The sequence below is a fragment of the Montipora foliosa genome, chromosome 10 (assembly GCF_036669935.1).
Source record: "Montipora foliosa isolate CH-2021 chromosome 10, ASM3666993v2, whole genome shotgun sequence".
NCBI lineage: Eukaryota > Metazoa > Cnidaria > Anthozoa > Scleractinia > Acroporidae > Montipora > Montipora foliosa.
The window spans coordinates 7,979,696-7,988,898 of NC_090878.1; the positions used below are offsets into that span (position 1 = coordinate 7,979,696).

General features: G+C 41.8%; 1 pseudogene; it reads left to right on the top strand.

The window, feature by feature from the left end:
* Nucleotides 1-7,613: 7,613 nt before the first annotated feature.
* Nucleotides 7,614-8,991, top strand: LOC137973725 (uncharacterized protein F54H12.2-like; annotated as a pseudogene).
* The last annotated feature ends 212 nt before the right edge of the window (nt 8,992-9,203 follow it).

The window sequence follows — 9,203 nt, forward strand, 5'->3', positions numbered from 1 at the left end:
TGCTCTAAACGCGTTGAAATAGTGCATGCATAATAGAACACTAATGATGCAGCGAATGCAAGTGAATTACAACATTTTTTCTTCTCTTATTTGCGCGTGTGTGATATATTTTCGCTCAAAAAGCGTTGAAACAATGCATGCATAATAGAACACTAATGATGCAGGGAATGCAAGTGAATTACAAAGAGAACTACTCTCACAAATATCACATTGTGATAAGCGTTCTCTGTTAATTCAGTAAAACGCTTGAAATGTTTGTTGGTGTGTATTTATTGACTTAACAACTATAATCTTTGTTGTACATAGGGTGCGTTTTCAAAACAACTTTTTTTCGGATTAAGGTTTGTTTAAAGAGAACTATCTCTCGCAAATATCACATTGTGATAAGCGTTCTCTGTTAATTCAGTAAAACGTTTGAAACGTTTGTTGATGTGTTTTTATTGACTTAACGATAGCCTTCTGCAAATAAAATTCGTTCGAGTTAGTCCGGTCTCGAATGTTTCATATTCTGTATGTCTGAACAGAACTGCATTATCAGAGTCACAGTATTTGTTTAAGCGCAACGCAACATGTTTAAGGTTACGATAGTCAAATAGTAGAAGAACAATCATTTATATCAACTTGTCACTAGAGTATCTTTTAATAAAGCGTTTTAAACGTATATTGTTGTTTGCTCATGTTTTAAAAAGTATTTTGAAATACGATATGAAACCAACTCCCGCTTCACCATACAACAGTATAAAACGCTTCTCAAAATCCAAAGGTTTTTTTCAAGCGTTTTCAGAAAAGGTTTTATTCAAATCTGTTGAGTAGGCTTTCTTTGTGTCTGTGCACTGAAGGATGTCTTTGTGTATTCTTACATAAAAAAGATTGCATTTACCCGTGTTTCATTCAAGCGTGAGGTTGAAAAACTTTCCTTAAAAAAGGTTGTAACAACGGAGTTCACGTTTGTTCAAAAAGCGTGAAAGAGTTGAGAATGCTCCTCTTTTCCACACAAAACAACTTTTTTTCTTCTATATTCTTCCTTCTTCACGCTTCGATCGCCTCTATGCAAATTTAGTTTAAAAAAGAACAAAGCGTTTGTGGACTTGTCCTGGCGTGTAAAGCCTTTTGTGTATGTGTTTTAAAATTCTGTTTGACTCGCTTCAAAACAATAGGGTTCTTGCGTCCAAAAGCGATCGCACGGGCCGAAATCCCGGGATGACTCGTTTGGTACGACGCTCCAGCGCCACGTCTGGAGGTACTGCATTTTTCTCTTTTGCTCAAACATTCCGTCATCGCATGCGCAAATGTTCAGGCTCTCCGATACGTACCATACCAAAATAAAGATGCTGGTTTTTACAAGCAATTGACATTTCAGTTGATTGTACAGGCATAAACGTAGATGTAAGAACCGTGCGTGTCTGGTCTTCTGGAGACAGAGGTAAGAGATGGTTTTGCGCAGACTGGGACGCCTAAAATGCTTTGTTTTAAACATGGCGGTTCACGAATGAAGTTGTCTCTCTGGCCTTTGTGTGCACGAATTCCAGGACCTACCGATACAATTTGAGCACGTTTTGAAAGCTAAAAACTCTAATCGATGCTGTACTTTGCTGGTAGGACTGGGTGGCCTGACACTTGTAAAAAAATCGACGAAATGACAACAGGGGGTATTCCCTTGTCATGGAATGGAAGCATTACCCAGAATTCGTTTGGAAATGAACAAAGCAACTTGAAAAGCACGAGACTGGTCCTCATCAAATGGCTGAAGCGCGATTGGAGGAAAAAGGGAGAAGAACATTTCTAGCCATATACTAAGGAGTAGCCCTGGTGTGTGCTTTTAATTAATGTAGCCATTTGATTTCTCAACAAATATTTGTCATAGAATATTCGAGACAAAGTAGCGCTTTTTTCGCTGTTATTCGTGTAGAAAAACACTGCGTAGCCTTTCGTCAGTTGTTCTTGTTAAAAAAAAAGGTATAATGTAAACGAGAGAACACTGAAATTTATATTTGTAGATTACTGAAGTGAAACTCAGTCTGTATCTCTATGCAATAAGCGCATTTAAAATTTTCTCACATTTCTGTGTAAAAGTTTGTTTTTGAATGATTTCCTATTACTGCATATGAAAAACAACTGAGTTTTCCTCCCCATTTTATTTACATGATCTTTCCGGAAATTACATTCTGTCCCCCAATAAACCTAGAACAACCAGTTGTGGTCTTAAGTCTTTGCGTCCTTGCTTAATCAGCTAAGTTGTGGAATGCCATACCCAGTTAACAGGTTTTAAAATGAGAATCCAGGGAAACGTTTTGTATAGCCGTTTTCTTTTGAATTAATTTTTTTTTTTAAATATTTTCTATTAATTTAGTTATGTATCCATAGATGCTATGTATTTTAGCTGTAAATGTAATGTCTCCCAAGATAGTAGGTCTTGTAGTTACTCTGAATTCCGGGATGAAATAAAGTTGAATGCATTTGTGTATGTTTCCTTTAGCAGGGCGCGTGCGTACACTTTGTATTCCGCGACTACAGTGCTTACCTACCATATGAGAGATAAAATGACTTTTGCCTTAAATATATAAGCCATCGAAATCTTACGTTAAATTGTAATGACAAGGGCGGTCTGATGGAGCTGTGGGTAGGCGTGAGATTTGTCACATATGGTTTAGGGGCCGACATATCTCTCCCTCAATGCCGTACCGGGAGGCAAGGTCGGTAGCAGAAAGCAGCAAAGGGCCAACTGCGTCCAAAAGCGATCGCACGGGCCGAAATCCCGGGATGACTCGTTTGGTACGACGCTCCAGCGCCACGTCTGGAGGTCCTGCATTTTCTCTCTTGCTCAAACATTCCGTCATCGCATGCGCAAATGTTCAGGCTCTCCGATACGTACCATACCAAAATAAAGATGCTGGTTTTTACAAGCAATTGACATTTCAGTTGATTGTACAGGCATAAACGTAGATGTAAGAACCGTGCGTGTCTGGTCTTCTGGAGACAGAGGTAAGAGATGGTTTTGCGCAGACTGGGACGCCTAAAATGCTTTGTTGTAAACATGGCGGTTCACGAATGAAGTTGTCTCTCTGGCCTTTCTGTGCACGAATTCCAGGACCTACCGATACAATTTGAGCACGTTTTGAAAGCTAAAAACTCTAATCGATGCTGTACTTTGCTGGTAGGACTGGGTGGCCTGACACTTGTAAAAAAAATCGACGAAATGACAACAGGGGGTATTCCCTTGTCATGGAATGGAAGCATTACCCAGAATTCGTTTGGAAATGAACAAGGCAACTTGGAAAGCACGAGACTGGTCCTCATCAAATGGCTGAAGCGCGACCGGAGGAAAAAGGGGAAGAAGAACATTTCTAGCCATATACTAAGGAGTAGCCCTGGTGTGTGCTTTTAATTAATGTAACCATTTGATTTCTCAACAAATATTTGTCATAGAATATTCGAGACAAAGTAGCGCTTTTTTCGCTGTTATTCGTGTAGAAAAAACTGCGTAGCCTTTCGTCAGTTGTTCTTGTTAAAAAAAAAGGTATAATGTAAACGAGAGAACACTAAAATTTATATTTGTAGATTACTGAAGTGAAACTCAGTCTGTATCTCTATGCAATAAGCGTATTTAAAATTTTCTCACATTTCTGTGTAAAAGTTTGTTTTTGAATGATTTTCCTATTACTGCATATGAAAAACAACCGAGTTTTCCTCCCATTTTATTACATGATCTTTCCGGAAATTACATTCTGTCCCCCAATAAACCTAGAACAACCAGTTGTGGTCTTAAGTCTTTGCGTCCTTGCTTAATCAGCTAAGTTGTGGAATGCGATACCCAGTTAACAGGTTTTAAATGAGAATCCAGGGAAACGTTTTGTATAGCCGTTTTTCTTTTGAATTAATTTTTTTTTTTTTTAAATATTTTCTATTAATTTAGTTATGTATCCATAGATGCTATGTATTTTAGCTGTAAATGTAACGTCTCCCAAGATAGTAGGTCTTGTAGTTACTCTGAATTTCGGGATGAAATAAAGTTGAATGCATTTGTGTATGTTTCCTTTAGCAGGGCGCGTGCGTACACTTTGTATTCCGCGACTACAGTGCTTACCATATGAGAGATAAAATGACTTTTGCCTTAAATATATAAGCCATCGAAATCGTACGTTAAATTGTAATGACAAGGGCGGTCTGATGGAGCTGTGAGTAGGCGTGGGATTTGTCACATATGGTTTAGGGGCCGACATATCTCTCCCTCAATGCCCTACCGGGAGGCAAGGTCGGTAGCAGAAAGCAGCAAAGGGCCAACTGCGTCCAAAAGCGATCGCACGGGCCGAAATCCCGGGATGACTCGTTTGGTACGACGCTCCAGCGCCACGTCTGGAGGTACTGCATTTTTCTCTCTTGCTCAAACATTTCGTCAGCGCATGCGCTAATGTTGTCACAATTTAACGAGAGGTTACACAATGTAATTGGTTCCGACTCTCCCCGTTTGCTTTCGTTGCTACTTGTATTTGTTCCGAGCTTATTACGACGTTATATCGCCGCCATATGGGTTCAGTTTGGATTCCGGTTATATATTTTGAGAACGTTACACATTTTCTGCTTTAGATAGTCGTCGTGAGAAAAAATTTTTGGTTTAGTCTTTTGGACTGAGCTTAGTAACCGTCTTCGTATGTCACGAACCTGAACTGGGTTCTAGTAATGTTAAGTGGCAAAATTGGCAGCGAGGGGTGCTAAGAGAATTGCCAATACCTGTTGGGGGTACGGTGGGGCGCACTCGTATTTTGAACTTTCGAATCAGCGGTTGTTTTAACCAGCGGCGTTAGAATGGTATTCACTATTTGCACAAATCCCATAATACAGTTCATTTTAGGAGTTATTTGCATTACAGCAGTGGATATCCTGTTCACTGAAGCGCATGATACAGTCCGTACTGGTCCGTCCCAAGAGTAAACTTTATGTAATATTTGGACCAACTGGACGATTTAGTCAATGGGATTACAATCAAAGCGTGCACCGTAGCATCAAAATGAGACCAGCGGATGAACGAGAATAACGCATCAGAGGTCTGGAACAATTTGTATAGAAATCTGTTCAAAAATCCGACAAAGTATAAATTCAAAGTGGGAGATCAAGTCAAGATCAGTAAGCATAAACGCATCTTTGAAAAAGGTTACTTACCATCCTGGACGGAGGAAACTTTCACTGTTGCTCAGAGACTTCCGCGCGACCCACCCGTGTATCGCCTAAAGGAAGCAGACGGTGACTGGATTCAAGGCACTTTTTACGAATTTGAGTTACAGAAAGTGATAGAAACGGAAAAACACCTGTGTTTCGTATTGAAAAACAATTTTAAAACGCAGGGGACGAGGAGCGAATAAGGAGGTGTTGGTACATTGGAAAGGTTGGCCAAAGAAATACGACAGTTGGATTCCGCATAACCAGTTGGTCGCTTTACAACAAACATGATTCAAGATAGCGACTTTTACGTGACACTTCCAGTAATGCAAGCAGTAATTTATTTCTAAACAATTCCAAGTCCTCCTTTCGCGTAGCGCTACCTCGACAAATCCATCTGAAAGATGAAGAAGATTGGGAAGTAGGATTGCATCATATCGTGTATCCGCTCTCAATGTTTGACATTACAAATGACTGCAAACATTCTCACATCATGCTGGATCGTCGAGGTGACTCCACACCGTTTGTATTACCCGAGGGCAAGTATTATACAGCCTTAGATGTCACAGAAGGAATGTTACAATGCCTGAACATCGCTGACCCACCATCTAAGATTGAAATCACAGTGGACGACGAATGGAATGGTAACGTTAAACTCGCAAACTGAAGGACTTCTGATCACATTGTCTACAGCTCGCGCGTTGGGATGGATAACCGAAAACAACACTCTTACACCCAGCGTTCGTTTGAATGCTGCACTCACCTTAGAAAGAAAATATGGTCATGATTGGTTCATCTTACCATCCGGCACATCCATCACATATCCGGGTATTTACATCTTTCCTCCTTCGCTGTCGCTTTGTGTCGTGTAAGCAGAGACTGGTTCAAGTTCAAAACCAATCTCGTGGAACCGTGGCAGGTGGGTGACAAGCGCTTACCTCTCCTACATGAGATGGTACCTCTGGGCAGTTTCGAGAAACACTCCTTGAAGAAAGAGAACATATTGTGTACCTACCTTTGCGGACAAAGATATTTCAGACCATTGAAATATATTTAACGAGTGGATACGGTCAAACGCTGCATTTTTAGACGGTATCGTCAGCGTCCTGTTTACATTTCCATGCCGTCGATCAACAGTGACCAACAGTTTGTTACATGGTGTGACGCAGTGATGCAAGTCTGACCTCAATATCCAGAAAAACAATGTCGGGCGCGATTTTAAGATGCAGTTGCCAAGATCAAACTTACACCTAAGTGAAAGACTGGATGTGGCCGATGACAAGCATCATTACCCTTACCACCGGGCAAAAATGTAGGTGAGGAATCAACTTGTCCTACACTTTGCTTTGTAAGACTGGTCCTGAAAACCCTGGAAATGAACATCCCTGTAGCCTGAGTGTGCCATTTACCGTACACGGTCAAAGATTGTCATTCACTGGTATGACGAAGGGACTACACAATCGATTTGAGAGACATTTATTTGAAGGCAGTGACAAGACCATTACGAGTCTGGAAGGAAACGAGTGTTTTTACATTTACGAGAAAGCACAAGATACTTTGAGTTGAAGTTACCAGCCGGTTGGTATGTGATTCTACCAAAGACATTAGCTCGCGCCTTGGGGTACTTAAACCATCAGTATAATATTCCTCAGCTGTACCAAATCGGAGGCTTTGTCCAACAGAATGATGATCACAGCGTCCTTCTTTAACTGCGGGGACAACGACAACACTGTCAGAAAAGACGAATTGGTATGGGGATTGCTCTCGAGAGACGCTTTTCAAACCATCTACGTTTATTCCGATTTAATCGAGTCTCAAGTATTGGAGATGCTCAAGCGAACTTACTTCGGATGCTTGTTCCTCGTGGTCAGCCGGGGAACATGATCACAGAAGAGGTCAAGGTGCCCTCCTACCATAGACTCCGTACAACTGTGTTTTCATACGTGGCGATCAATATAAGGGGAGACACAGGTCAATTGATACCATTTGCTTCTGGAGCCGTACGCGTGACCCTGCATTTTCGGCGTCGTGATATTCTATAACAACATGTTATTACCTATGAACCACCGATATTACCCATATGGACGACATGTTGTACCCTATAGGCAGCACGGTAAAGGAGGAGGACATTAGTATCTACGGAGGAACACACCCTTATGGTCAAGGGGGCAACGGCTTAGGTGGAATGTTTCGGTCCTTGTTCCGTTCAGCAACTCCCTTTCTCAAAACAACAGCAAAAAAAGTGGGAAAACGAATGCTCGATACTGGATTGGAAACGGGAATGCAACTTGTCCAAGACGTGATCAATGGTCAACCTTTAAAGAAAGCTGCCAAGACAAGAGCGAAAGCTGCTGGAAAAATTTTACTCACAGGGGTCATTGATGACATTACACAGCAAGGTCGAGGAAAAAGCAGTATAAAGCGCGCGTATACGTCAAAGCGGCACAGTGAAGGACAGACCAAGAAAAGGAGAACATCTCGTTCAACGTTCAAGACTATTTTTGATTAAAGATGGCATCAGCTCACCCTCTCTCAGCCCCTGGTGCGAATTCAAGTTTACAATTGTTTGATGTACCTGTGACAGATGTATCGATTGTTAGCAGCAAATGGATCGATTACGAACCGGTTCAAACGGGAACTAACCCCATCGAGTTTGTCATCAAACCGTTAGCTGACTACATTGACATTAACAAGACAGAGCTGCGATTGGTAGTAAAGATTACCAAACAAGATGGATCGCCCACAGGGGATGGTAAGAAGTACACTCTGGTCAACAACGCCCTTCATTCCATCATCAAACAGTTTACCATCAAGATCAACGAAACGCTGGTAACAGAACAGTCAGACACTCAAGCATACAATGCTTACATCAAGACCTTATTGAACTTTACGGAACAGGCCAAGAAATCGTACTTACCAAAGCTCTGTATTACAAAGACACTGCTGGACACATGAATGAAGTAGATAATACAGCAGAAAGTAATGAGGGTCTGAATAGAAGAGCCACATTTACTAACAACGGCGCAGAAGTTGGGTTGGTCGGAGTACCTCTTTGTGACGTGTTTAATATTGACAAGTTGTTGCTTGACGGTTTGGAGATCAAAGTCAAAGTGGATCTGAACAACGATGCTTTTGTTTTAATGGCTGGGGAGACTCCAAACAACTGCAAACTAAAGGTCATGTCTAGTACGCTTCGCATACGAACAGTGCGTGTTGCAGACAGTGTGAAACTAGAACATGTACAGATCATGCAAGGTCACAAAGGGAGCGCACCGCTACCAGCCATCTATACCCTAACCAGAACCCCTACGCAGGCAAGGATCATCCCTCAAGGAGTCTAATCACACTGAGACAGATTTATTCCACGGTTTCATTCCTCAGTGCATCATTTTTGGGCTCGTGCGAAACGATGCCTTCAACGGAAACCTTGCAAGAAATCCTTTCAACTTTGAGCTGTTTGACCTGCAAGACATTCGGATGACTGTGAATGGAGAAGAAATGCCTTATTCTGCGCTGGATCTGACGGGTGGAAAAAAGATCGATGGTTACAACACGCTGTTTTCAGGAAGTGGAGACATGAATTGTGGGCACGGGCTTGACATTGATAGAGTGGATTGGGAGAACGGATATGGTTTGTTCCGTTTTGATTTGACACCGGCAGGAAGTGGACATCCCGATCATCTGATACCTCATCGAACGGGTAACGTGAACCTGTACCTGAAATTTGGAACTCAGACGATCTCAGTTCTGAATTGAATTGTGTACGCAGAATTTCAGAATCAGTTGGAAATTGATGGCAATCGTCGCGTGGTCTACGATTTGTCACAAGGCTCTTAGTTCATCGTCATGCATACGACCCAAGAACTATGGCAAGCCTGTCTTTCTGACCCTGTGTTAGCACCTCTGATGCAAGGCGTATTTCCAAGGGATAGGCTACCTGTCATCAACACCTACCCAGCCGGACTCATCGCGAATACGGACCCTCATGACCAACCTGGGACACATTGGGTGGCTATGTACTTTGAATCGCCTCGTGAAAGTGAATTCTT